At 45.1% G+C, this 26,626-nt stretch overlaps 1 protein-coding gene across 31 annotated transcripts in view; it reads left to right on the top strand.

Annotated features, from left to right (window-relative positions):
- The window catches only part of LOC102368354 (CUGBP Elav-like family member 4), an 840,681-nt gene that overhangs the window by 261,438 nt on the left and 552,617 nt on the right, over positions 1–26,626 (top strand). The window lies entirely within an intron of this gene.

Genomic DNA, 26,626 nt, shown 5'->3' with positions numbered 1-26,626 from the left:
GACTATGTTTCAAGCCTCAGGGGTGGCCAAGATGGCATTCATCCTACTGTCAAGGCACAAAGAGGCTTGCCTTGTGTGTCCTGTGCAGGTCAGTCCCATTCTCAAAGCTGTCATCACAGCACCTTTCACCAGGTAGCAATTAGCTAACCAACTTTAAAAAGAAAAAATAAAAGGAAAACATACGTTCCCAGCCTCTCAAACATAGGGACTGAAGAAAGGGGTGAGAACAAGTTCAGTTCAATATTACAGATTAGCCTGTATCCAGATGATAAACCCTGGTCTTCAGTCCTGACCCCGGTACTTTGAGCCACCTACGGCTCAGCTGAGACAAAGATATGTACATCCATTGCAGCTTCTGAAGTGATGCTGGTTTCCACCCCTCCTTGCATCTTAACCCTTGTTTCTTTTATGGGCCAAATTGAATTCCCCCAGGGTTTTTATTTTGGATCTGTACCTTAAAACCCTTTTGTATTCTAGATGGGTGGTTTCACACTGACGTCCTGATTTATCCCCGACTCGCATCTGATCTGCCAAATTTGAGTTCATATGCCCCTCTAGCTGGTGGTTGAAAAGGAAAGAATAATTTAAGGATTCCCAACTGTTTCCTTGATGTTATGTGAGATCGTGTCTCACTTGTGTACGCTTTTTTTCCTCATCCTCCCTCTGTCTCTTGTGCTATGTTGCACGCTTAATGGGGTTTTAGGAGCATTGTGGTTGTCGTTAGCATCTGGGTGTCTCATCTCAAAGTCTCTGACTATCCAGCTATGGGAAGGAAGGAGAGAGAGAGAGCTCTGCCTGGTGATAACGAACTCCGTCTTTAATGAGCCCCACACACATTCTCCTTGCATGCATGTAGACACCCCCGCAGTTACTTAAATGGGCATTATTGGTCACTGGGTCCAGAGGTCACTCAACAGAATGGGTTTGTTAAAAATAGGAATGAGGGTTCAAGGCACAGGGTCAAGATAGATTAATTGAAAAATATTCTTCAGGCCTGACATCATCTGTAGAAGCAGCAGCACCCAGACACCTCCAGCTGCTGTTCGGTTCCCGGCGAATGTAAATGAATGGCTACAGCAGAGAGAAGGGGCTGGATTTACAAGGTCCGAACATGTGCGTGTCCTACCCCCTATATTTGTCGTGCATAACGCAGTGCCCAAGCCACAGCACAAGCCCATGTTACAAGTAAAGCTATGGCAATGACGAGGGCCAGGCTGGCTCTCCGGTGGCCGCAGTGACTGGCACTTGTGGTGGGAATCAACTGTCCAGGCACATGAGCAGCACCCAGGTCCGAAGTGTGGCTGTCCAAATGGGAGCAGTCTTCTTGATGGTCCTGGAAGTATTATTCAGACCCAGTTATTTATTAATGTACACCTTAATATAGTGCCCGGAGGCACTAAGCAAGATCAGAGACATCGCACTAATGCAGCGCCGAGTACGATACAAACCCTGTTCCAAAAGACTTAGTCTAAAACCAAGGGAATATTGTTTGTATCTGGCAAATTTAAGAGGCAGATGATACGACTTGCCCATCATCACCCAAAAACTCTTCTGCAAAGCAGGGAACTTAACCTTACATCTTCCAAATCCACATCTAGTGCTTTACCCTTCAAACCATCCTTTCTGTCATGGGTTGGATCAAGCCGCTAGGGTAGTGTTTAGCTGGTTGGGTGTATTTTGGATTGAGGCCCATTTCCAATAGTGGGAGGAAAGCGTGGACACTGGTTTTAGCCCCTGAGGAATATTAGCGAGCTTATGAATTTGTGACGTCTCCTATCTTCAGCACACATTTGTTTGGCAGACTGGGAACTTCCTTAACAGCAGTGTCATCAATTCAGAGCTCCTGTCACTGCAGGGCACAGACCTGAGCAAGGTGCAGTCAGCCTGTGTAGTCCTGATTTCCAGCTGCCACCTCCTTTTATCCCTGATCTGATGGGATACTCCACTGCTGCAGCAGATCATTCCTTTTTCTTTCCTTTTTTTTTTTTTTTCCTTTTAAATTATTATTAGGCTTTGAGGACCTAAAATTGTTGCTGCCTGCACATCTCTAAAAATAATATAAATCGGTGCCTGGGGACCACTTGTATTTTGGCTGCATGAGGAAGTTTAGCAGCAAAAGAGAAAGGGGAGGCATCATCAGTGCATAGATCTCTATAACTAGGATGCTGTGTCTGCAGCCTCTTGGAAAGTTTAGAAGCCTATTAAAAAGTTTATTTCTTATTGTACCTCCCTGGCAGTTTTCCCAGTGTAAAGTGACTCTGTCTTAGTACAGCCCCCATCCAGCAACTTCTTATTGTCTGCTCATGGGCTGATTGCCACGGGGAGTGACACTGAAAGGGATGGCACATTGCAGAGAGGTGAGCATTTCCACCTCACCCTGCCCGGAATAGCAATGGTGCTCTGGAAACAGGAGTGAGGTGAGCATTACATGCACAGAGCCGGGTTCTGGACTAGCTGTTACAACTTAGAAAAGAGACCTTAGAGTCATCGTCGAATCATAGAAAATGAGGGTTGAAGGGACCTCAGGAGGTCACATCTAGTCCAACCCCTGCTCCAAGCAGGACCAGCCCCAACTACATCATCCCAGCCAGAGCTTTGTAAAACCAGGCCTTAAAAACCTCCAAGGTTGGAGATTGCACCACTATTGATCAAGGGCTGATCATCGCCAATCATCAGGGACCTGGAGCAGTTGCCATACCAGGAGAAACTAAAAAGGTGACTATTTTTATTCAAACGGAGAGTCTATTGCAGCCAATTCTTTAAAAAAAAAACCCACCAGCTCAGTGTACAGCAGCAACCAAAAAAGTCAATGAAATGTTGGGCATCGTTAAAAAAGGAATTGAAAACGAAATGGAGACTATCATCATGCCGTTCTACAAACCCATGGTGCATCTACACCTTAAATACTGTGGTCCCCTTCTCTCAAAAAGGATGTAGTAAAATTAGAAAAAGTAAAAAGAAGGGCAACCAAAATGATCAGGGGCTGGGAGCAGTTACCACACCAGGAAAGACTAAAAAAGTGAGGACTCTTTATTCTAGAAAAGAGAGGGCTGAGGGGGGATAAGATAGAAGAGAAAGTATTTTCTTTTTAATGCAACATGCAGCTAACTAGTGGGATTCATTGCCCCAGGACATGGAGGGAGACAGCAGAGCCAAGTTAGAAAGGGTGCTGGATAAATTCATGGGTGATAGATCTATTAATGACTGTTCAATAGAAGGGTTGGAGATGCTTCCTCTCTTACCTCGAACCCAATAAATGGTGGATGCAGGGAGGGTATGGGACTAGATCCCTCTAGAGATATCCAATCCGGTGCTCTCCCTCTGTAGCATGCAGTTGTGCCACCATCCAAGGCAAGATACTGAGCTAGGTGGACCATTGGTTTGGCCCAGTACGGTGCGTCTTATAGTCTTATGTGGGCTGAGCGTACCAGGAGGAGCCTGGGGATGAGAGTACTAACTGGAGCCCTTACACTGAATCCCCATAAGTTTGCAATTTCAGCTCATGGACCCGTGGGTCCATGTTCACCAGGAGCAGGATCCCAACCAGAGAAGGCTATAAAACTGCCTAAAAAGTATTGCAAGGGATCCCAGTAGAAAGCCTGGGAAAGGTATTGGAGGTGCTTCTGGTGGTGCTGGGGTGTGAGAAGCGAGGTGCTGGTCCCTCTGAACCTGACCCTCCATACCTTTGCAATGTGTCCATGACTGACGTCAGCAATTGGGTGGATTGAGGGACCCTATAGATGTTTGCCTCTTTTTTCCTGTGCCATAAATAGTTTTTTGGAAGTTGGGAAGCTGTTCTTGTCGCCGGGATGTTTGCCCAGGTAGTGCCATAGGCTTCACTGGGTAGCAGCACTCCTCCTTCTGGCTGCAGGACTGGTGCGATGGGTCTCTATTCTAGTCAATAAAAATAATTAGTCTTGGCCCAGTCTTCAATAAAGATCCACCACCTGGTTTGGGGGATCTTTATTCGTATCCAAGACTTGAACCAACAACTTGTGGTGCTGGGACAGCTGCCATAACAGCGAAGTCAAAAGGCAGCGACAACCATTCGTTCGTAGGTACTGATACAAGCACAACATGACGATTAAGTACCATCGTCCCCACAGTAGAGATGGAGGATCAGAGGCAGAGAGAGGATAAATGAGAGCCAAGGTCATCCGGCAGCTGTGTTAAGTAGACCTCCTGACCTACAACTCTGTGTACTCCCTCCAAGACATGCTTTCCCACTTCAATTTAGAGAGCAAACCCTTGGCACAGCTGCTCAGAGGTTTGGAGGCTCGACTAAGCCAGGAGCCACTTTTCTCGCATCTCTGATGATGCCTCCTTGAACGTCCCCCCTTCGTCCTTTTTTATTCAAACGGAGAGGCTGTAAATCTGTTTAAGTAACACAATAATGACCGGCAGAACGGTTATGATGTCACTAAAATGAGCTATATATAACCAAGCTAGTGTATTAGGAGGAGCAGACAAGGCAAGGAGAGGAGGAGGAAAGTGCTTGGAGTTTAATACAGATGTTTATTAACTACCAACTTGGAGGTGCAGTACTTAAAAGCAGTCAGCTCAAAGGGCCACTAGTTCTTTTGTTACTTTACTCTTCCCCCCCACATTTTGTTTTTTGCTGAGGCATAAGAAGTTTAATTTTGATATTGAATTTTTTTTTTTCCTCTCAGTCTTCGGCATGGGCTTTGCACAGGGGGCCTAAACTGTCTGATGTGTTTCACTGACATAGCACAATGGAGATGCTGCTAGGAGATATTAAAGTTTGGTATTATCAGCTCAGGAGCGTAATATTATTTCCATCTCATCCTCAATAGATTGTCCCTACAGTGACATGCTGCCAAAGTTAAATGAATGAATGAACTGGAGAGGTTCACTGAACACTGAATAGGGAAATAAAATAAATAAAGGAGAGAGCGAGCCAATGTCAAACGGGAACCGGGACACGGCATGCGGGAGGTTGTCTTCTCTCTCGGGCTGTCTCTCCTGTACAAGATTTACGGGTTCCCAGGCAACTTGATAGGCCTGTCATTTTGGTCAGGTTAGTGTTAACATTTCTCCATCATTGGAGGAAGAGTCCTGTTTGTTGGGTGAATTAATGAGTAACAAAAAGAAATAGCACCAATAAGCCAAACACTTGCTGTATATGATCCCTTTAAATCCTCCCTTAATGGCAGCCAGCATCATAGTAATCGGAGGAGAAGGAAGAAGAAGCCAAACCAAAACTGCAGCGGTGGGAGGGAGTATCTCAAAGACTTGATCAACCATAAAATATGGGCACTGGAGACTGGGATGTGGGAGATTAGGGCTTCGAGGCACGGTGCTGAGACTTAGGATTTCAATTTCTCCATGTCCCAGGCGGAGTCGTGTGATCCTTCATTGCCTCAGTTTCCTGCCCGCACAATCAGGCTGATACCACTCACTGCCCAGGCTGGATTGCAAAGGAGAGGCTAAGTGTATCTGTGTTTGCAAAGCAATCAAATAAGGTTGCAGGTGGGACTTGCAGAAGGAGTCAGATCTTTATTCAGTCCTCAATCCGGTGGGAGATTTTCCTGTGCAAGGGCTATGTTACAAAATGAGGAGGGGCCTCTGGGTTTGGCTCTGGAGTCATCACTCGACCCCAACTTGAAATATTTTGGTCCATCCCTATAGTGCACTTATTTGTCCTCAACTTAATGACCAGCTCTATAGGCCAGTGACTTTGCCGGGCCTGTGTTGGGTCCCTCAAGACGAGTTTTACTTCTGTACTCGATCGCACACTGTGATGAATCTAATTCAAGGATGCTCACTTCAAAGTCTTCCCCGATCTTCGGCCCCTTTTCATTCCTGCCGCCCATTAGAGAATGCTCTCCCCAGTTCGGGTTGCTGAGCTCAGCTGGGATCGATGAAAGTCAGTCCCGTTTTCCTTTTGTTTGCACAGTCCAGCCTGTGCACCTGCTGTCCTCAATTGGAGAAACTCATCTGTCCAAAGACTCCAGGCTCATTGCTACAAGCCGAAACCTGGCAGGCGTAACTCATTAAGGATGCATCTAATGAAACCCAAACGCAGGGAGGTGCCAACTGGTGGTTCCTCCGTTGCCTACAGGTCTTGAACCTCATCAGCCAGTCCGGAAAACCAGCAGAGAGAGGACCCACTTAACTAATTAAGTCTTCATGAGCCACTCTACAGGCTTCAAACAACAAAGTGATGATCCAAAATAAAAGTCAACAACTCCTTCCTCTTGCAACCTGCTTTCCTTGCAGATGATTCAAATTCATATTATTCATTGGTGTCTCAGCTGTAGAACCAATAAATATCTCAGACTGTGCTCAGATCCCATAAGGAAATAGGTCTCTACTTAGTTTCCACGAGGCAGCGGCTTATATTACCCTGCGATTGCGATCCAGGTGAGGCAGTAACATCAGCAAAACACGTTTTTGCCTACCACCACAAGAGTGATGCCAGGGGGTGGGAGAAGGTGGGTTCATTTTTTTATTTTGCAACTGGGTGTGAATTATGTATGTGCCTTGAGTGGGCACCACTTGAGTTCCCTCTTGAATTCAATGGGCTTGGGAAGGACAAGAAACGGAGGTCAGTCTTTTTAAATGTGCAAGAGGCTCTTCGAAAACCAGCTGCAGCATCCTATAACCCGGAGCTCACGGATGTTAATAACTTTTTGGATCAGCTGGCTCTTACCTTACCAGCTCAGGCTCATTCAATCAGCAAGCTTGTCGTACAACCCCCGCACCTTAGCTTCGCTTTGCCATTAGGGTAGGAGTGTTTTCACTGTGCTGGTCTAGGGAGTATGTGAGAAGCAAGGCTTATTTGGTGATATCTTTTATGGGAACAACGGCGTAGCGGGGAGAGATGTTAGACAAGCTTTCGGGCACAAAATTCCCTTCCAAAACCTTGTTTAGTGTCTCTTTGGACTATACAGTTGTTCCCATAAAAGATATCACCAAATAAACCTTGCTTCTTGCTTTTCCATTCCGTGTTTAGCAAATGCAATTTGGGGCTGCATCAGCAGTAATATGAGGTGCAAGACAGAAGTGATTGTGCTGCTCTACTCGATGCTGGTTAGGCCTTACTCTCTGGACTTCCAGGTCCCACCTTTTAAGAAAGACATGGAGACATTAGAGAGGGTCCGTTACAGGGCAAGACATGTAGCAAAGAGATTGGAAGACAAACTTTGTGAAGAAAGGCGAAGAAATGAGGCATGCTTGGAGAAAAGGTGAATCCTGGGGGAAGCATGATGCCAGTTTTCAAATATCTGAGAGGCGGCTGTGCAGAGGGAGAGCAGCTCTTCTCCCTTGCTGCAAAGGGTAGGACAGGAAGCAAAGGCTTTAAAGTGAAGCATGGTAAATTTAGATGAGATCTCAGGAAAAGCTTCCTTACTGGGATATAGACCTCCTAGGAAAGCTATGGAGGCTCCTTCACCGGAGGTTGTCAAGAGGAGCTGGGATTAGCGTTAGACAAGGATGATTTAGGACTAGCACCTTCTGCATTTGTGCAGGGGGTTGGACAACACGACCCTCCCAATACTGTATGCTTTTGAATTGACCAGCTGCATCTTCCAAATGTGTGGAGGTTGATCATGTAATTACTAATAGATAAGAGTAAAGATCTATCAGATGGGGGGAGAGAGAGTTTACAGAGACAGCATGGGCGAGGTGCAGAGACGGTCCAGGAATGCTGTTTTGGGGAAGGAGGGGTTGCAGCTGTGAAGGCTTTTCTCCAAACCAGACAGGCTGCATCAGGGGACAAGCCACATGATGTTGCCAGAGACAGAGCAAGAACAGGCTTTCCAAGTCTGTGTACTGTGCGTAGTACAGCGGGACTCCAACCCGGGCCAGCGTGTGCCACCACATCACCAGCAGTAAATAACAGAGTGAGCACAAGTCCCCAATGTTGGTCAAAGACAGGGCATTTTTCAATGCAAGGAACATAATGTTGCTCCTTAGCCAATTAACAGGCAGCCAAGATATGTGCTCTGTCAAACAGGGCTCAGTCAGGGACTGGCATTTGCAAGGTTTTGCAAAGCAACGTTAGCAGCACAATGCCTGCATTTGCAAAACTCAAAACATTGCAGCAGAGCAAGCTTTAGAAGGCAGCGGCTCTAGATAATTAGCAGGATTAGAGATTCAAAGCTGTGAACAGATCTCATGGACAGCAGGAGAAATAAAGGACCTTTATTTATTTATTTATTTATTCATTTTTAGACAAACTCGCCTTCCCACCCCCTCCAAAATATCCTGGTATCGCTCCATCGCTCGTCTAAAAAAAATAATAAAATGGCAGTTTGGAGAAGTTTGCCCTCTTTGTGATACATTGCTTGTTGCCAAATAGACTTGCATGGCTTATTCTTGCCATCTCAGACACGTTCAGATTCCTGCCCCATCCTCTCCAGAGGAGAGTGGAGTAGCTGTCTGCATGCAAAAGCTTCTCCGAACTTAAAAGAGAAGTGCTGATTTTAGATTAAATTTTTGTCTCTGTTTTATAAGCTTTGGTAGAAAATGATATCTATAGTGCAGAATTCCTTAGGATAGATTAAAATAGCTATATTATAATACAGATGTAGATATCCACACTGTCCATATTGTAGAATTCCTTAGGATGGATTAAAAAAAGGAAGCCCAGAAAGGCACTACTCCTCTATTAAGCTTTTTTTTTTTAGGTTTTAGCAATAATTTCTATGGACTTCTGTTGGATGCATTCATGTTAAACTCCTGGGCTTGGGCCACAAGGTAGCTGGATGGATCCAATGGTTGAAACCTCGCAAGTATTTGGAAAGCTTCTTGCCAATGGGAGCTATTTTTGCTTCATTGGAGATTGCCCTACAGTACGACAGAGCCTCTGTGACTCGGTTTGTTTTCACTGACTGCTGCAATATTCATGCAGGTCTTGGAAGAGAGAGGGAGATGTGAGGAGGTAAATGGGATGTAATAGAAGTGTTGGCTGGTCCTGATTACAAACAGCTTGGCTCTTTTTTTGTCCAACCCCCGTCGCCCCCTCAAAAGACTTTAGCACCAGGGATCTCCTTCCCGCTGGCTGGGTAAAAGAAGAGCACCGCTTTGCAGTTCAGTTGTTTTCCCCGTTGAAAAAAGACGTTATCTGTCTAGTCCATCATGAGTCACGGCACTCCTGGTGTGTCCTGGGATGAGTTCTTATTTCCATCTTGCAAATGAGAAACTGAAGGTAGAAAAGCAATGGGACTTGTCCAGCCATGCCTCCGGCAGCCCACATGCAGCCACTGCCCAGGGCAGAGAAATGCCTGTTTGCAAAGCCAGGGGTAGATGAGCTGGCCTGCTGGTACCCAACCATTCCTCCAGACTACATCCCTCAGCCTGGGGTTGATGAACCTCACTGATGGTAGTGGTTGCCAGCACCACTGCTTTTCCTATATTGCAAAATGGGAGAGCTGCACACGATGGAGTGGGGGTCCTGGCATGAAGAACAGGTGAGAAGCACTGTCAGCAACTAGGACAATAACAGCTGCCACCGTCCAGGGCTGGAGAGGCTTGGAGGGGGCTGCAAAGCAAGCAAGGAGATTTAAATTTGCATTTGCACTAAGCGTCTTGCTGAGAACATGGTCAGTGGCGCAATGGCGGCGGTGAGAGGAAAAGATGCCGTTGCTTGTGGATCATCTGGACTCAGGCTGCGACTCTGCCCTCGTTGTGTTCATTATCATGCATGCCTATATGCGGCCACCCCCTTGCACCAAAGACATTTCCTGAGCTTGCTAATCTTCCATGAAAGCAAGTGGGGTCACTTTCCACCTTTTTTCCTCATCTCAACAAGGCTCATCCCCTAGAGAGCCAAGAAGAAAGGCGCTTTCTTGTTGTCATCTGTGCAATTATCAGCTTTGAACAAGATGGCAATTTGTTGTTGTTGTTGATTTCCTTTGTTATGCAAATGCACTGGCTCATTCTCCGAGCGCTTTTTTTTCCCCCCACACAGCATAAAAAGGAATATTACACATTTAATTTCATGTTATCGTTTGTTTCCCTCTGAGATTTCCTCCAGCCATTTTTCGTCGTCTTTAGGCCAGTGGGAGCAAAGCAATGGCATTTTGAATTCTGACTTTGTCACTTCTATTTACTTTTTATCATAAAGGGGTATTGTCAATAGGTCTTATGTGGCTCCTATAAAATCCATTTAGGAATTTAAATCTCCACTAAAACACAGAATTTATGCCTCCTTTTATGATTTATGAGTCTAGATTCCTAAATTCTGCTTTTAATAGTCGATGCATTTATATTCAAAGCAATCAGCTCACATTCTCCACGAGCTTTACAGCAGCTTGGGCAAAGCTAAAGAGAATGAAAACTGTGCAATCAAGATAGACTCCTGAGCTGGAAAGTTTCAAATAGAAGCCAAATAAAACTTGTCCTGAGTTTTGTGGTACGTACGCATCTGGCGGTGGTAAGGAACCATCTCTTCCATAATCCCCTATGAACAAAATCAGAACAAGGACTGGTTTTGTTCATAGGGGATTCAGGTCAAGACCAGAAGAATCGCGTTGAGCATGTGGCCAAATCTGTAACGTCTCCCAGCTTCTCAAGCACCCAGGAAGTTGATATTTTCTCCTTTCAAAACTTTTGAGTTAACAAAAGTGAGCAGGAAATCAAGCGAGAACTGGCTGCCTTGTGCTTTCTGTTCCTTTCTGCTTCAAACTACGTTTGATACCCAACTTCGGCTTTGGCATAATAATTTTTCACCTTAATTTAATATATTAATATATATATATATATCTATATATATCTATATATATATATATATCACTGCCTAGATGCTCTAAGTAATGGACCTCTGAAAAATGCAGGCAGAAGGCTGTTTTATTTTATTTTTTAACCTCAAGGAAGGGTTTTTTTTTAAGTAGGATGGGGCAAGGCGCATTGCTTTATCTAGCCTGTCGTTAATGGTGTGCGTGCAGCAATGAGTACAAAATCCATGGTTTGAAGGGGAACTGTCAGAGTCAACGCAATTCAGCTCCATCCTTCAATGCAGATATAAAATCAGATTTTCATCTTAGTTGAATCTGAAACAATTCAGCTAAACTTCAGGGAGTTATTCTATGCTTACACCAGCTAAACGGAGAACAGAATCAAGCCCAACACGCACAAATTGTCTGAGCAAAGGGTTAAAACACAGAATTTCTTCCCTTGGCCTGATTCTTACAATCTGGCGTAGACATCACATGCAGAGGCAGCCTAGCAGGTCATGCGGCACGAATGGGACCCCGGGAGCTGGCTATTTATTGCAGAGCACTTTTCAGAGAGGGTCTCTCTTTACTGCAAATGATTTTATGCATGACGGGTTTTAAAGGGCTTCTGACAGATCATTTATGGGTTGGGTTCAGGAGGTATGAATGTGAGAGACAACGCGTTGGACAATGGCCAGTCAAAAAGAGTCTGAAGACATGAATAATGGCATTGCCCACTGATGGGCCTTTGGGACATATGCCACAGGTTTTGCATGCACTGTGGACTTAATGCACTATATGAGGGTGGTGGAAGTCTGCTCCATGAGGCATGCATAGCACAGTGACTCCGCTGCGGACCGACTTACTGAGCGTGCATTTTAATTTGGGGCTGTCCTCTTTACCGTGGAGCTACGGAGGCCATTTCGAGCCTATCTTCATCCTTATCACTGTTGGATTAACACACATGGTAGATTAACTGATTTACCCAGCATCAAACATTTGACTTCCATAGCAGAACCAGGAGATAAATTCAGGTGTTCAGGCAGGTGGGTCTCTTTGTTAGTCTTCAGTCCTTGCTGCTACATACAACTCGCAGGCCAAAGGGGAGGGTGAGGTCCGAGCCGTGCTGGTTGGGTCAGTCTCTTGTGAGCTGCAGATGAGCCTTTGGGATGATTTTTAGCAGCATGGAAAAACCAGTCCTCATCCTTACCTCTGCTTTTGGAGTCATTGGGCACTATGCCTTGTAGTTGTGCAGCAAGGTTGCTGTGTAGTTTTAGGAATAGGCTGCAAAGGACTTGTACGGGGTGGTTTGGATGTTGCAGCAAGGTTGATGTGTAGTTTTAGGAATAGGTTGTAAAGGACTTGTATGGTGTGGTTTGGATGGTGCAGCAAGGTTGATGTGTAGTTTTAGGAATAGGCTGCAAAGGACTTGAACGGGGTGGTTTGGATGGTGCAGCAAGGTCAATGTGTAGTTTTAGGAATAGGCTGCAAAGGACTTGTACGGGGTGATTTGGGTGAGGATGATCCTGCCTTAAGCAGCAGGGGGCTGGACTGGATGAGCTTCAGAAGTCCCTTCCAGACCTGCTTTTCTATGAATCTGTGGCATAAAACCTGACCTAGCTCTGGTGCCTGCCTGCGCCTTCAAGTTGCATGTGGCACAGCTCTGCTCCGTCTAGCAGCCTTTCAGGGCATAGCGGGCACATGAAGACTACTGCAGGCTTTAAGGGGAGTACAGTGTGGCATTAGGTAGTGAGGAGAAGACAGAAATAGGCACATCCTCCCCGTTTGTGTTTAGCACTGTGGCTGGGATTTCTCTGTGGATCTCAAGGACTGCTTTTGTACACACTACCCATTGCACTATCCATCCCGCTCAATGCCACTCCAGAGACAGCACTGTTCGCCTCTTGTCCGGACATGACAAAGATTGTTGTCCCTTGCATAACCCCATTGACTTGATCGTCTTCTGGCATTACCAGGGTTGTGCCAGGCAGTGACATTTCCCTGCCGGGACTTGTAGCCATTCACTCATGTTCCTTTAAAGAAGAAGGACTGGGCTTTAATCCCCAGGTCCTGTAGCTTGGCGGCTTATGGCGGTTCCTTTCCATACTCGTCAGGATTTCCCCTGTCCCTTGCTTTGAGCTTTATTCAAGTCTATGTGCTCATCCAAAAGTAGGTCAGAGCTGCCAGCACACGTTTAGCAACAAGGCTGTTCTTTCCCATAGTCAGAGCTCACCTGGCGAATCCCCAGTTCAGATGCATATGCTTGCACCTCCAATTACAAGTCCAAGCGTGAGATGTCTTTACAAAGGATGAGCCGTTCCCTGCTCTCTGCAGTCGGTATCCTTTAGACTCGGGGGTCCTCACAGGCTGAGTTTGCAACAAGGACGGGTACAGATCAAACCCGACGCTTGCAAGTTCCAATCGGAAGAAGCCGTTGCATTTTACTGGGGACATCTTTTGAGTATCGTGAACAAAGCTGTGCTTGAAATATGCCAGCGACTTACCCAGGATAGAAAGGGATCAAAAGAGAAATGATGAGCTAATGCCCACAGAGCATTTTTGTAGCAGGAAGTCCTTTAATGGCATAGATGCCTACCTATCTATGATAATGATATTAAAGTGATAGCAGTGATAGCAAAGAGCCCCCTTACTCATATACGGTGTGCAAGTGCAAGGCTGGACTCCAAGGAGGAGGGTGTCAGAGGTGTCCAGTGAGGTGAGGGCCAAAAATTGAACTATTTCTAAAAATGGACCTTTATTGATTTATGAGAGGGATTGGGGAGATAGACATCTGGATTATTAGGGGTCGGGGTACACAGATGTGGGCAGCCCCTTCCATTTCTTATTCCCCCAAGGTCTCAGACTGACTCTGGGTGAGATCAGCCTTTTTTTTTTTGCATTGCATCCTTGAGGGTTATGGCTGGTATCAGCTTCGGTGGTCTCCTTCTGCTGATGTGCCAGCCATACCCGGTGGTCCACTGGTATTTCCTATTCTGTTGGCTGCAGAAGGGGAAAGAAGGGCACTCTCCCCTTCCCCAGGTTACTTTGAACAAGGTAGTGCCAGTGAAGTCCATTTCTCACTAAAACAGAGTGAAATGGCTAAACCTTGGTTCTGGACAGTTGATACGGAGGCAAAGCTAACCTGGCAAGATGAAAGGTCATGGAAGAAGCCACCTTCTATTCTTTTGGCTTTACAGAAGAAGGAAAGAGCTCTTTAAAGTGCATCAAATGAGCAATATCTCAGGGGGACTATTAGACTGTTTTACACACGCAGTCCCCACCATGGTCAATGCATAGATATAAGGACTCAGTCCTGCTTTGCAATCACACTGCAGTTCCTGCCTCTGCATAAACTAAGAAGAAAGTAAAAATGGCAGAACAAGGTTAAGAGGTAGCAGTTCCAGTTGCTAGTCCCTTGCCAAGCATTTCATTTTGCTGATTCAAACTCGGCTGCTTTCAGTGTTGTATGAACAGACTCAAATGTAATGAGTCGTGTACTGATGCTTGTGTCTATCCTCCCCCCCCGCCCCCTTCTCGTCACATTAATTTCCAAAAAAAAAAGCAAGTTTGATTTTGTAACAAGTCCCACAACTGTCTCTCAGTTGCACCACATTTTCCTCTGCCTCGATTGAGATTTAGAAGCACAGTTACTTAACTTTGAGAGACTAGCGCGCTATAAAATCCACAGCAATCTTTCACCAATTTCATAAAAAAACCAGGGTCATGAGATGCTCTCTCTGAAAGAGCTGATGCTACCAATCTCTTAGGGATGTTAATGGAGAAGCACTGACTTATTGAAACAAAACCAGGGTTGTGTAGTTAGCAATTTGGGATTTCCAACACCCAGCGTAAGGGGCAGTTGAAGGGCAGACCACGGATTCGCATTCTGCAGCGCTTCAGCCCCTTCTTTGACATGTCTAGCAATGCAAGTAGACTCTCTACATTTGATTCTCCATGAATAGTCTTCCTATTCCCAGTTCTGTTGGGGACTGCCAGTGTCTCAGTGATTCATGGGCCCAATAGAAACCACTGGCATGATTTAATCTGTCCTCTTGTGCAACGACAGGCCACAGACGTTCATCCAGTTGCTTCCAGTCTTTGCAGGGCAGTGCATACGCTCGCTAAATGAGGTCTCCAAAGTGGTATATAGGATGTTCTGGGAACATGGCAGTCCCTTAAAGTCAAGCCTCACAGCGTGCCAAGGGGTCTAGCTAGTGCAAAGTATTTTTCCTCTGTGCCAACCTTTCAGGAAGTGGGAGCGGTTTCCTGAAGCTGCTGTATAATATAAGGAGTAAGGATGACCCTCCATGATGCACTATGGTTCTTCCAGTGCATTGAGCTTATTAGAGTTGTCCTGGTTTGTTCACTCTCGATTTGGACAAGGCCCGTCTTGGTTTGAGCACCCTATTGAAGCAAGTCCATTTCTGCAGATGTCTAATGCCCTCTCTGGCCATCCAGGCTCTGTTTTCAGGCCTCCTATTCCCTTTTTGACCCATTGACTTCTCTTAAGTCATCTGTTCTACCTCTCAAGAGTTATTTTTTTCCCCCCATTGTCCTGGTTTTGTTGAAGAAGTCAATCTTTTGCTTTAATTATTTTAATGTTGTGCAGCATGTCAGTTGGTTAGAGATGGACCCTGTAGAAAATGATATATACAGTACAGGAGAGAGTCTGCAGACACATTATTCATTGCAGGAATAGATATGGGATTCCAAGCCCTGGCCCCAGGGAGCTGGCAGCGTGACAGTTTTCACTTCCTCTTTAGCCTATAAAGAAGGCGTCTGCCTCTGGGCAGGAAAAAAAATGGCTAGCAAAACTATGACTTTCACTTGCCCTTCCTGTCTGGAATAGTCCTATAACTAGCGGGAGATTTTTAAAATATTTTTTAATAGGAAAAACAGTCTTTTAAAAAAAAAATTAACAAAACATACTATCAAAGGGAAGAGTCAACAAGTGTTAAAATCTGGAGCCCCCTTAATTTGTTCTCTGACTCTTGTACATGCAGATATGGTGGAAATGTATTTGGGTGGTTGAACCAAACAAAGGTAGAGGTTGAGGGTAGAGAGAAAGTGTCTGACCTTCTAAATGGCTTGGCTTTGCACAGCTGGGCTGGAGATTGCCAGCATTTCAGACTTCCAGCAAAGCTGAAAGTACCATGGGTATGATCAGTTTTCTCAGCATTGTGGTACTGCTAATGCAGAACAGAAGCAGGGAGTGGAAAGCTGGCCACATCAATGAGACCGAATGCAGCGCTGGAGGCGGGGCTGGGGCGTTCACATTGGCCAAACACTTTCAGATCTTAACATAAACGTGCCAGGCTCGCTGTTAGTTGAAAGCAGAAATTTTGGCAGAGCAGTCTTTCCTCTGAGTCCTTTTTTTCAGCATCCTTAAGTCCTTCTGCTATGCTGTCCTGTTTACTACTCACCTTCCTCTTTGAGTCCACTTCATCAGCTGCTCTGCTGGATGTCCAGAAGACCAAAGGAGGCAGTAGCAGGGTGGGAAACTGGGGGGCACAAAACGTAGTTTAATGCTATCTATACACAATACTCCAGTCCTGGAGCCATCCCAAAACCATCTACTGCCTGATGCAACTCAGCATAGTTACTACCAGTTGGCGTTTGCTGGGACACCTTAGTGCTGCAGCAGAAATAGCTCTTTTACTGGATAGCCGTGACTCGCTGTACACAGGGAACAAAGACAAAAGTGGCATAAATCTGTGACTGAGTTTGTTGCCCAGAGGTCCCCTGGGCCATAGGGGGAATATCAAAGTACTTGGTTACACGGTCTTTCAAACTTTTTTTCTGACAAGGCATCCAGAGAGGGGCCAAGTGACCCATGAAGGGACCCTGACCTGGAGCAGCTTTGTGTGTACTTCCCACGGGAGCCAGGGGTTGGAATGGGACTGGTTATGACCCTTTCAGAGAAGGAAACTTGCACCCAGGGATGACCTTGGGAAAAAGTGTATTATATCTTGGCATGTCCCCAAACCAACTCTAGACCCAGGGATCCATGGCACTTTGTACAAAGACCTCTCTGGATCTAAATCTCATACCTAAAAACCATCATGGCAAGCCACAAACAAGTTTAGTCTTAGTATCTCTGCTGCTCATTGGAGAGGTAGGCCAGTTTAATCTATCCCGATCTTTGTCACACCAGGGCTATCAACATCTCCGATACCCATGGGTTTGCCTCAGGTTCATGCAAAGCAGCTATAGTGAGCCTCTGCCCCAAAGCACTGTTTTCCTTGAGCTGGGTAGTTCTCTTAAACCTAATCAACAGTAGCATTTCATGGAAGAGTTCCTGTCTAATTGCACATACTAACGAACCGGTTGCAGAAGACGCGGCCCTCCAAAGACTGAGCAACGCGCAGAACGCCAATGGGGGACTCTTGAGCTTGCTTTTCTATTGCCGTACAACTTGGGCAGTCACCCTGCACCATTTCAGTGGAGTATTTAATATTCATCCTCTCTGATTTGGCAATGTCTGCTGCTCACCTTGAAGAGGCAGCGGATGGGAGCTTGGTGGAATTGCTCCTTCTGTTCATTAAAGGGCAGGTTGGGATATGGTCTCTCAGTCATTGTCTTGGCAGTGTTGACTTCATTGAGCTCCAAGTGGGGTGTTACCTGAATTAGGACTGAGTTAAGGATCTCAAGAGCTGGCCAAATTAAAAACATATAAAAAGACAGAAAACCCAAACAAAACCCTTCAACCCTTAAAACAATCTCCTTTACGGAGTAAAAAGTCATGAGGCAAACTAAAGCATTCTCCTCCATCCTGATAATGCCTCGATGTTTTCTGACAGCTGACAAACTAAAAAGGACGGGGCTGTCAGAGGCAAAGAATGGGTCCCCTCCTTTTGGCTGGTGTCCCTCTGGTCTATTCAATTAGGATTGATCAAGCTGAGTCAAAGGTCTCTTCTGTGTTTCAATGGTCACCAAGAGCTTTCACAATGACTAATGATCAGAGATCCTTAAAAAGAAAGGGGGGGAATACAAAGGGTTATACAATTTATTTCCCCCTCCTCCTTTTTCTCCTTATGCTCCTACCAGGTGCATTGACTTTATAATCCGCCAAATGAGATTTGTTAATCGGCCTCGTTCAGCGATACGTCCACCTCTTCTAGTCCCAACCTCCACCCCTCAATCAAGGAGAAACATTGACACAAGTGAAAATCCCTTCCTCTGAGTGTGTGCATGGATGTGTGCATTTTCTGCACATGGGCTACAGAGTGTAGTATCTAAGTTCAGGTAGAAGTAAGATGGGGGGAAAAAAAATTCACAGGACTGGCCTTAACCAACATTAGGGACTCCTGGGATTTAGCTGGGATTTGACATATGAAGGTCTGATTCAATATCCACTTCCAGAAGACAGGACCAACATATCACCGCACACTCGCACAGCTCTCCCAGTAGTTGGTGACCCCATTTACCCACTCTCTGGTGCCAGCCTAGGTGTGTTAACACGCCACAGTATTTCTGTGTTTCCATCTTTCTGCTTAAGCCTGATTTTAAATGTGCTCTCTCTTGGGAAAACTTCAAACACCTTCTAAGGTGGGTTCGGCTCTGCACCTGACACCTCTGGAGTTTGTTTAAGCTAGGTCTGAGCATCCGTGTATCTTTAACATCAGCCTGAAAATAAATTGTCTGATGAGGATGCTTTCATCTCTTTGGTACTGGGTGGAAATAGTAGGCGTGCATCTTACGTGAAGGTATACATCTCATTCCTAAATCCCAGGAGCGTGAAAATGTTTGGCATAGATTACAAAAAAAAGTTGAAAAGGGAAGGAAAATGAATATTTTGGGTTAAAATGGGTGGTGGATCTTATTTGACACATCACTTCCACCCATACCTACAGGTCTTGGGATCACAGGATTGAGCTCAAAGATGTTTTTTTTTTTTTTTCCAAAGGGAAGTGAAAAAAGCAAAAGTCAGTACTCTCCAGCTAACACAAAAGCCATTCTGGCCAAGCCCGAAAAGGGTTGCTGAGACATTTAGGTGCCAAGGGGAAAAAAAGGGAGTTATCTTGGCAAATTTCTCTCCTGATGAAAGCACAGGTCCTTCCAGCCCCTATTCCTTGGATTTAAGAGAAACTGCATGCAAAGGCGATTGGTTTTAGGATCCATCAGCATGAAAAGTTTTCACCCTGTAGTCACCAAAGTATGTTCTGGGCTAAATCCAATGTCTGCTGAAATCCAGTGGCTGTCCTTTCCTAGGCTGGAGCACAAGATGATCATTAATCCCACAGGGGACTGTACAAAGTGGTTTGGGGATGATTCCCATGGACTTGATGATTGCCCATCGCTCGGCAAAGAGATCACAGAAAAGAAGCAGTTGTTGACGCCTTGGCTTCCAGGATCTACCAAACACAAAAACATGAGACAGACCAAAAAAACCCCCCAAAAAGCTAAATTGCTTCTGGTTTAGGTGTCACAAGTCTGTCTAGATAGGTAAATAATTTTGCAGGCATGGGAAAAGAGTTTAACCATGTTGCAGCACTCTCTTCAAAGGTGTTGGTTGGGGTTTGCATTGAGAAAAGGACTTGAAAACCTTTAGATCTGGCAGAACATAAATGATAAACCTCTGCGGCCGCGTCTACACAATCAGCGGACTGCACGGTCATTACTGCGCAGTCATTTAGTGCTTGCTTATGCACAAGCAATTGCTGGTGCCATCACCGTATGGTTTTTTTCAGGTGCAGCCGTGCAGCAACTCATTAGTATTGCACAGTATCATCGCCGCACGGTTAGTGTCTGGCAACACTACTGCGCAGTAATGTCATGTGTAGAGGCTCCCTGGGTGATGGAAATATAGAAATAGGGCTGATGATATATGCCCCGTCTCACATGAAGTATTTTTCATCAGTGAATCTCAAAAGAGGTCGGTATCATTTGTCCTGCTTTACTCATGTGGAAACTGAGGCACACAGCTCCAAAGTGGTTTCTTCTACGTAACTTGGCACACCGGTCTTAGTCACTCAGGCCCCCCACGCCAACACTGTCTTTGCCAGGCATCGCTGACTACCACCAGACTAAATTAAACCTACGGGCCAGCTTGTCCACCCACCTGTCCCTGATACTGGCTGGTGCCAGATACTCCAAAGGAAAGTGCAAGAGCCCTGCTATAAGCAGATTTTCTTTTTCATCTGTCATTTTTTAGCCATTGCATCCTCCGAAAGACAGGGAATGTATGGCCAAAGCTTTCATGCAGAAGGCAGGGTAAAGATGCCCCTTCTAGACTAAAACTTTCAAACCAGGATCAGTAGCAACGGGCAGAATTTGGGAATCCATCTATTTATCCATATTTTTTTCCCTTCTTTTTGGAATTGACTTTCCTCTTGAAAGGCAGTGATTGGAGGGGAGAGGGAGGATGGTTTTGAGAGGCTTGAAGAAGATGCTCTGAGCCCCAAATCTTTCACAGGAGAAAAGAAACTGTGGAGCTTAATTTTTTTTTTAAGACCTCAAAGTACCCCCAGGGTCTCCCAACCCTAATTCTTATTCCAATCGGATCAAGAAGGGATACGTCTTGATTTCAGTGTGAGCAGGATGCCTGGGTTAGGAAGGAGCCATCCACCCCAGGACTCAAGAGACCTTCAATCACCCTGTGCTAGAGATGAACCTGAACACTGCTGCACTTTTTAGTGTTCAAAATCTGGAACTATTTGCATCCAAATCCCCTGTCTCTGCTTATATACCTGAAAATATGTTAGTGCCTCCCGTCTTGTAGCTATCTTGAAACCATACGGCAACAGCAACTAGAGTTTTATGGGAAATGAAGCTTGCATTGCACAAGGGGTTGCACCTTCCTCTGCCCCGCCCTGGCTTTAGCTTTTAGTTCCAGGCTTAAACAAGCCCTGCAAAAATTGAATGAAATGATTGAAACCAGCAAGTATCACCTGATTTCACACAGCTCACTTGGCAAGTGGGTGGTGGTAGGTTTGCAAACAGCACAAAGGGCAGCACGATGCCTGTTTTGCACTGAAAAATCAGTGGAAATACGGCATCTGTCATTTGTGCCATTGAAAAGTGACCCCAGTTGCAAAATCTCTCCCACCTGGGAAACTGGAGTCCGGGCAATGTTTTCCCCATTGCTTGTGTATCAACACAACCCTGAATCTCTCCCAAGCCATATTATGAAGAGATCTTAAAGTATTTTACAAATACTAGTGCATTGACAACCCACAGACATGCCTCACTTGGTAACATTTATTAGATATGAATGCAATGAGACTAAAAAAGTTCTGTTGTCTAACCAAGAAAGGCATAGCAGGAAGCAGCAACTGGAAACTAAATCCCGACTAATTCAAATTAGAAATCAGGCATAAATTTTAATATTTGAAGTATGGACAGACAAAAATCCCACTCATGGGAACAGCGGGGAGAGGTATTTATCATGCATCCTGCTGATCTGTTGCAACCGTTTCATGTCTCCAGCCTGTCCCACAGTATGAAGTTATGCACCGGTAATTTAGTAGCTATTTTATTTACGAGTAAACTGCAATGTGGGATAGTGTTGACATGCTAATTATGATTAACTATTAGAAGAGACATCCAAGAGGAAGGGTGGATTTTCTATCTCCTGATAACTTCTGATGTGGCTGGACATCTTTGGTAGATGAGCCTTAGCCAAATACAAGTCACCGGACTGAATGCAGAGCTAACTTCATACAATTGTGTGCTGAAGTATCCAGGAGATCAGACCTGAAGATCTAATCATCCCTGCTGGCTTTAAAAGATGTGAAGGAGAGAAGAAATTTGCTGACAAGAAACCCCCCCAATTTTCTGCATCCTGGTCCAAGTGAACCACTGCTGCAAGGTCCTTCGTTTGTAATTTCACCTAATTTATTCTATGCTAAGAATAAATTTAGGACTTTATTTCTGTGAGTCTGTCATAGAGGAGCCTGGAGAGATTAATATCCAACCCCAGTGTGTACTCTCAAGTAACAGGGCTTAGCTTTCCAGAAAAAAAAGAGAGAGAGAGAAAGAAACTGTATAGCTTTTATGGCAGCTAACACTTTGGCTGGGCAAACCTTTCTGTTTCTAAGTGCCTGGGATTTGCACTTTGAATACTGTCAAATGTCACTAAAATATACATCAGAAAGTGGTGCGGATCTGTTAAGATTTCTAATCTTTACTGGGGAAAATCAACTTTTCATCACACGCAGAGAAACCAATTCCCATCTCCTCTTCCTCCTGAAATTAGACTGTACAGTGGAAATGCTCCAAGTCTTTGCTGTTTAATAGCAAATTGGCTCGGGGTAGCAGCAAGACTAGTTCTGCAGTCATTAAGCGAGGCGCCACCAATCCATCTTGCCCAGCCGAGCTGTAAATAAATGAATGGAACTATTGCTGTCGATGGGACGGAAAGTCACCCACGAGTCCCCTCCCCACCTCCCCCTTTTGCAAAATAATATTGTTTGCTTTTAATACAATTGAGCTGGAACGCAAGTTTTCCAGTGGATCAAAAAAGCCAAGAGAGACAGGGCTGTGAAGGGAGAGAAAAGAAAAACAGCACAGAATAAACTTGCCTCCAACACAGTCAACTTCCCTGCACATGAATCTATTTGCCATTAATAAGTATTGCTTGGGTTGGGAAGAATTCAGATCCAATGAGACTTGGAGTGAGCAGGAGAGGAGCTCGGCATTAAAGCAAGACAAATGAAAGGGGTCGTTTTGGCAAGCGGCGGGCAGTAGCTTCTCAGCACCGGTGGTATCGATCTGTGGGTGCAAGCAGCCCTTAGGATTCCCAGTTACAAATGATCATGTCCTTCCCCATCTGCCTGTCCCATTTATCGAAATAAGCCAGGGGTAGTGTGGTCTCCTTGAATCGCAGGCTGGCTTCCATGGTAGATCAGCGAGCAAACACTCAGCCGCAGAAGTGAAAAATAACTTTCCTTCCCGATATGTTTGAACCACTCTCTTGCTTTTCAGCTGCCAGCGTGGGCAATGAAAGTGGTGGTCATCTCACTAGCTGCTATTATGAGCAGGATATAGGAGCCCGTGGGTCACCGACTGTAACCCAGAGTGTTTTAGCAGTGGTGGCCATTTCTTAATGGCATTGTGCAATGCATGATCCCTGCACTCAGGAGAGAGACTCAGAAGAAATGTGTTGGTCTAGTTGCCTCTTGTCATTAAACATCCCACAACTGCTCTGGATGCCCAGAAGCAGGGTGACCAGGGACGCTGTGGGCTGTACTGACCACAGGTCCTTATTAGCTCCTGGCTAATAAGGTGGATGCTAGTGCCCAGGAGACATGTTCTGTGCATCAGTAGGACTTTGGTCTCTTGGGCTGCCCATGCGGTGGTCAATGCATGTCTTGACATGAGTCACTACACACCGCCGAGTGAACTCAGTGTCTAAAGAGAAACTTAATTGGTTACCGGTAAGTGTGCAAAAGCTATGGGTTTTTGTACAGCAGTTTTGCCACGCTCCAGTGCAGTGAGAAATGACCTATGTAATATTAGATGGTATCCCACCACTGTCTATCTCCCCATGGGACTTGTTTTCCATTATCATTCCCATTTGAGTAAGGAGGGGGATTTTCCCTGCTCCGAATCATTTAAGCATGCGCAACCTGCTCTTGCTTCAACAAGGTTGCTTCTAGACACGGGCCAAGCCTTAACCCTCTCTGCAGACCTTAAAAGCTATTCATTTGGGACATGGTCCAAACGTCTTGGTTTGAACATCTCTTTAGAGCTGAATCTGACCTGGAATAACTGGGCCCAGCAACTTTTCTTTTAGAGAAGCTTGCAACTGGCTCTGGCTAGAGGTCACAGCTCGGGTCCCTCTCTGTTTGCTCCAGCTCAGTAAATAATTGGTTCGTGGGCTGTGTATGAGGAGTCAGGAATAATGGGTGCAACAAAATGCTTGAAGTGAATGAACTAATTGACTCCTGATTCTGCCCAAATTAAATGCTGATTTTTTTTTTTCCTGCAGCATAAAATAATACACTTGCTTTCTCTTCTCTTTTCCCTTATGCATTTTCCCCATTTATATGCTGGAGAGAGTTTTGCCAGATTCTTGTTAAATGCCCCCATTGAACTAAAGGGTGTTTGGGGGTGGGGGTAATCCTAAACTGTATTCCTTGCTGCCTCAGATGTATTTTTTGGGCTTATCTCTAGCTCCAGAAGAACAGTGTTTTGCCATTGCAATGAGCTATATTGTACATATAGTAGGTGTTTTCAAAACCCTTCTCAGGGGAGGGGTTTCTTCCCATTCAGAGTCAAGAAAAGGCTTGACTCGGACCCTGTGGTCCAATGTCTTTCCACTACCATCTGAAAGCACGTTGCTCCCTGATGTACAGGCTTTATGCGAGGCTAAAAGAGGAAATACTTCCTGGAGCTTTAATGCAGCGTTCCCCAGGCACAGCTCCCCAAGCTAATGGGATTTGAAGAGACCCATCGGTGTGGTTCGAGAGAATGAGGTGGGTTTTCCAGCATGGTTGGTATCAGAAAGCCTGATTCACAGCTGGTGAAAATCAGCATAACAAATCAGCGCGTTGGAGGTGATCTACAGAGGTTTGCGGGGATGGTTCAGGACGGTCCAGAAGGAAGATCTTCAGTGCAGAAACTGGCTCTTTGTTATATGTACAACAGCGTCACGCTTCATGGCTGACCGCTCCTAGGCACGGCCACTGTGCACCTACAGCTGATGATGATGATTGTGATGATGATGATGTGGTGACGCCTGGCCTGTTGAATCAGACCAAAGGAATATAGATGCATCTGATTCACAAGCAAACTTCCCATTGCTTAGCCAAAATGAAATCAGCCTTGATGCATTTAAGGCTTTGCCCTTCTGTTGTAGCCTTGTGCCTCTGTCATTTTTCATGCTGTGGGCTGTATGACATAGGTACTTGCTACCCAACAAAAGTCTACCTCTGTGATTTGTTACCAGCTTCCTGATGGCTCCTTGTTTATTGCCTTCACTCCAAGCAGCCTAGAGTTTTTGCACCCTTCGCTGGTTTTGTGTCCCCTGCAAATTTCTAATGGAAAACGTGTCAGAGAACTGTGCAGCCTTTCAGAGATACGATGTCAGCCTTCCTGCTCCTCTCTATATGCTTCATTCTTGCAGTCTGGATCCAGGTTGATCAGTGTATTTATTGCATCTTGCAGTCTTGTATTTCTCGAATGCCACCTTTCTACGCTCTTTATTATAACTGGATCCTGTAGATTTGCAAACACGTCTGTTCCTTTTCTAGCCAATTCAGCTCTTGTCAAGGGAACAAGCTGCTTTCTTTTTTTTTTTTTTTTTCCCCCAAGAAGATCAGATTATGATGGATGAAATATGGGGAATAATTACATTAGGGGCATAATGGCAGTGTAAACCTCAATTAGAAAATATTTCCATTGTAATAAAGCCTGGCCATAAATTTTATGTTTTTGTGGCCTTCTAATTCTCTGCTTGTGGAATAACTATCATAAGAGGTCCTCGGCATGCATTTTTTTTTGGTGCATGTTTGGTTGCATGGGTAAAAGAGTATTTTTATTCCTAGCAGAACAAAGGGAAAAAATGTACTAACTTAAGCCATAGTTGTGATACAGTTGTATCAGTAAAGTTAAAGACAGGCATGGGCTAAATGTTTCCCCTAACTCGTGTGAGTGCACCACTGTTAGAACAGAGAAGGATACCTTGGTATAGCCGCGGGTCTAAATCTGTAGGTCGTCGTCTTCCAGTGTATCTAGATAATCTCTACTAGATTATACACCATAGCATACACAGTCAAGAGAGAAGAGGGACACTTTTTGGAAGTCCAGATAGTCTTTGACAGTCGAGTTTCTCAGATGAAGGCTGGCCTCCTTGGTGGGAAGATGGGCATTTTGGAGGACATGAGTCTGACCTTTTCTTGTACCTACCAGGGCAAATTTGGCAACAAGAGATTGGACTTGGATCTCTTGAGCAGCCTTGAAGAGGTATTAATCCCACAATCACTGGTCTGGTCTACTGAATTTATAAAGACTGTCCCAGAATCAGCACCATTCCTCTTGCTATGAATAGATAATGCACAGGCTATTATGGAGAGTGGTTCCTAAATCTTTTGGGTACTTATACATGTACATTGAGGCTGCTCTGATGTGCTATAATTACAACACGTTGGAGCACACTTGATTAACCAAGTCTGCTGGAGTGTAGTAATTACTGCACTCCAGCAGACTCCAGTGTAACGTGTATCAGTGTCCCCACACTGAAAAATGGCAGTGAGGGCACTTGACAAAAAGCTTGTTTAGTTAAAGCGCCCCTGCCATAATTTTTCAGTGTGGGGATGCTGATACACATGATGCTCTTGGCGCTTTAATTAGAGCGGCTCTTTGATTTCTAATTGAAGTGCCCACTGCCTGGAGCACGTGTATAATAAATGCCTTTCCTGTCCAAATCCTTCTTGGACAATTTAACTGGGGGAGGCACCAGCCTTAACAATACTTTGCACATGCTTGTTGAGTAAGATCGCAAAACACTTTGCATCTCTACCAGGCCTTCTAGTCAAGACCCTCTGGTCTTGACATTTAGGCACTTAAAACATGTTGCTCTTGCATATCATGAGTGATGGTAGAGGGCACTTAGACCACAGCAAAGAAGGGCTGGATGGGACCTTAGGAAGGCACCTAGTCCAGCCCCTGCTCAAGCCAGGTTCATCCCTGTCTAAACTATTGCAGTCATATCATATATTTGGAGACTCCAGTGCAGGGTAGACAATAGCAGAGTTTCCACAGCATCACATGGTAATCTTTTCTGGTGTTTAACTACCCTCAAAGTTGGGAAGTTCTTCCTCATAGCTAAGCTAAATCTCCCTTCTTGGATGCTAAACTCATGACTTATTGTGGACCCACAGAATAATTTATCATCATTCTCTTTACAATAATTTTTTGATATGTAAAGCTTCTTATTAAATTCCACCCCCCCAGCGACCTCTTCTCCCAACTCAATGATCACCGTTCATCCACTCTTTCATCTT

This window comes from Alligator sinensis, unplaced genomic scaffold, assembly GCF_000455745.1.
Source record: "Alligator sinensis unplaced genomic scaffold, ASM45574v1 scaffold801_1, whole genome shotgun sequence".
Lineage (NCBI taxonomy): Eukaryota > Metazoa > Chordata > Crocodylia > Alligatoridae > Alligator > Alligator sinensis.
This window is presented reverse-complemented; position numbering and strand designations above follow the sequence as displayed.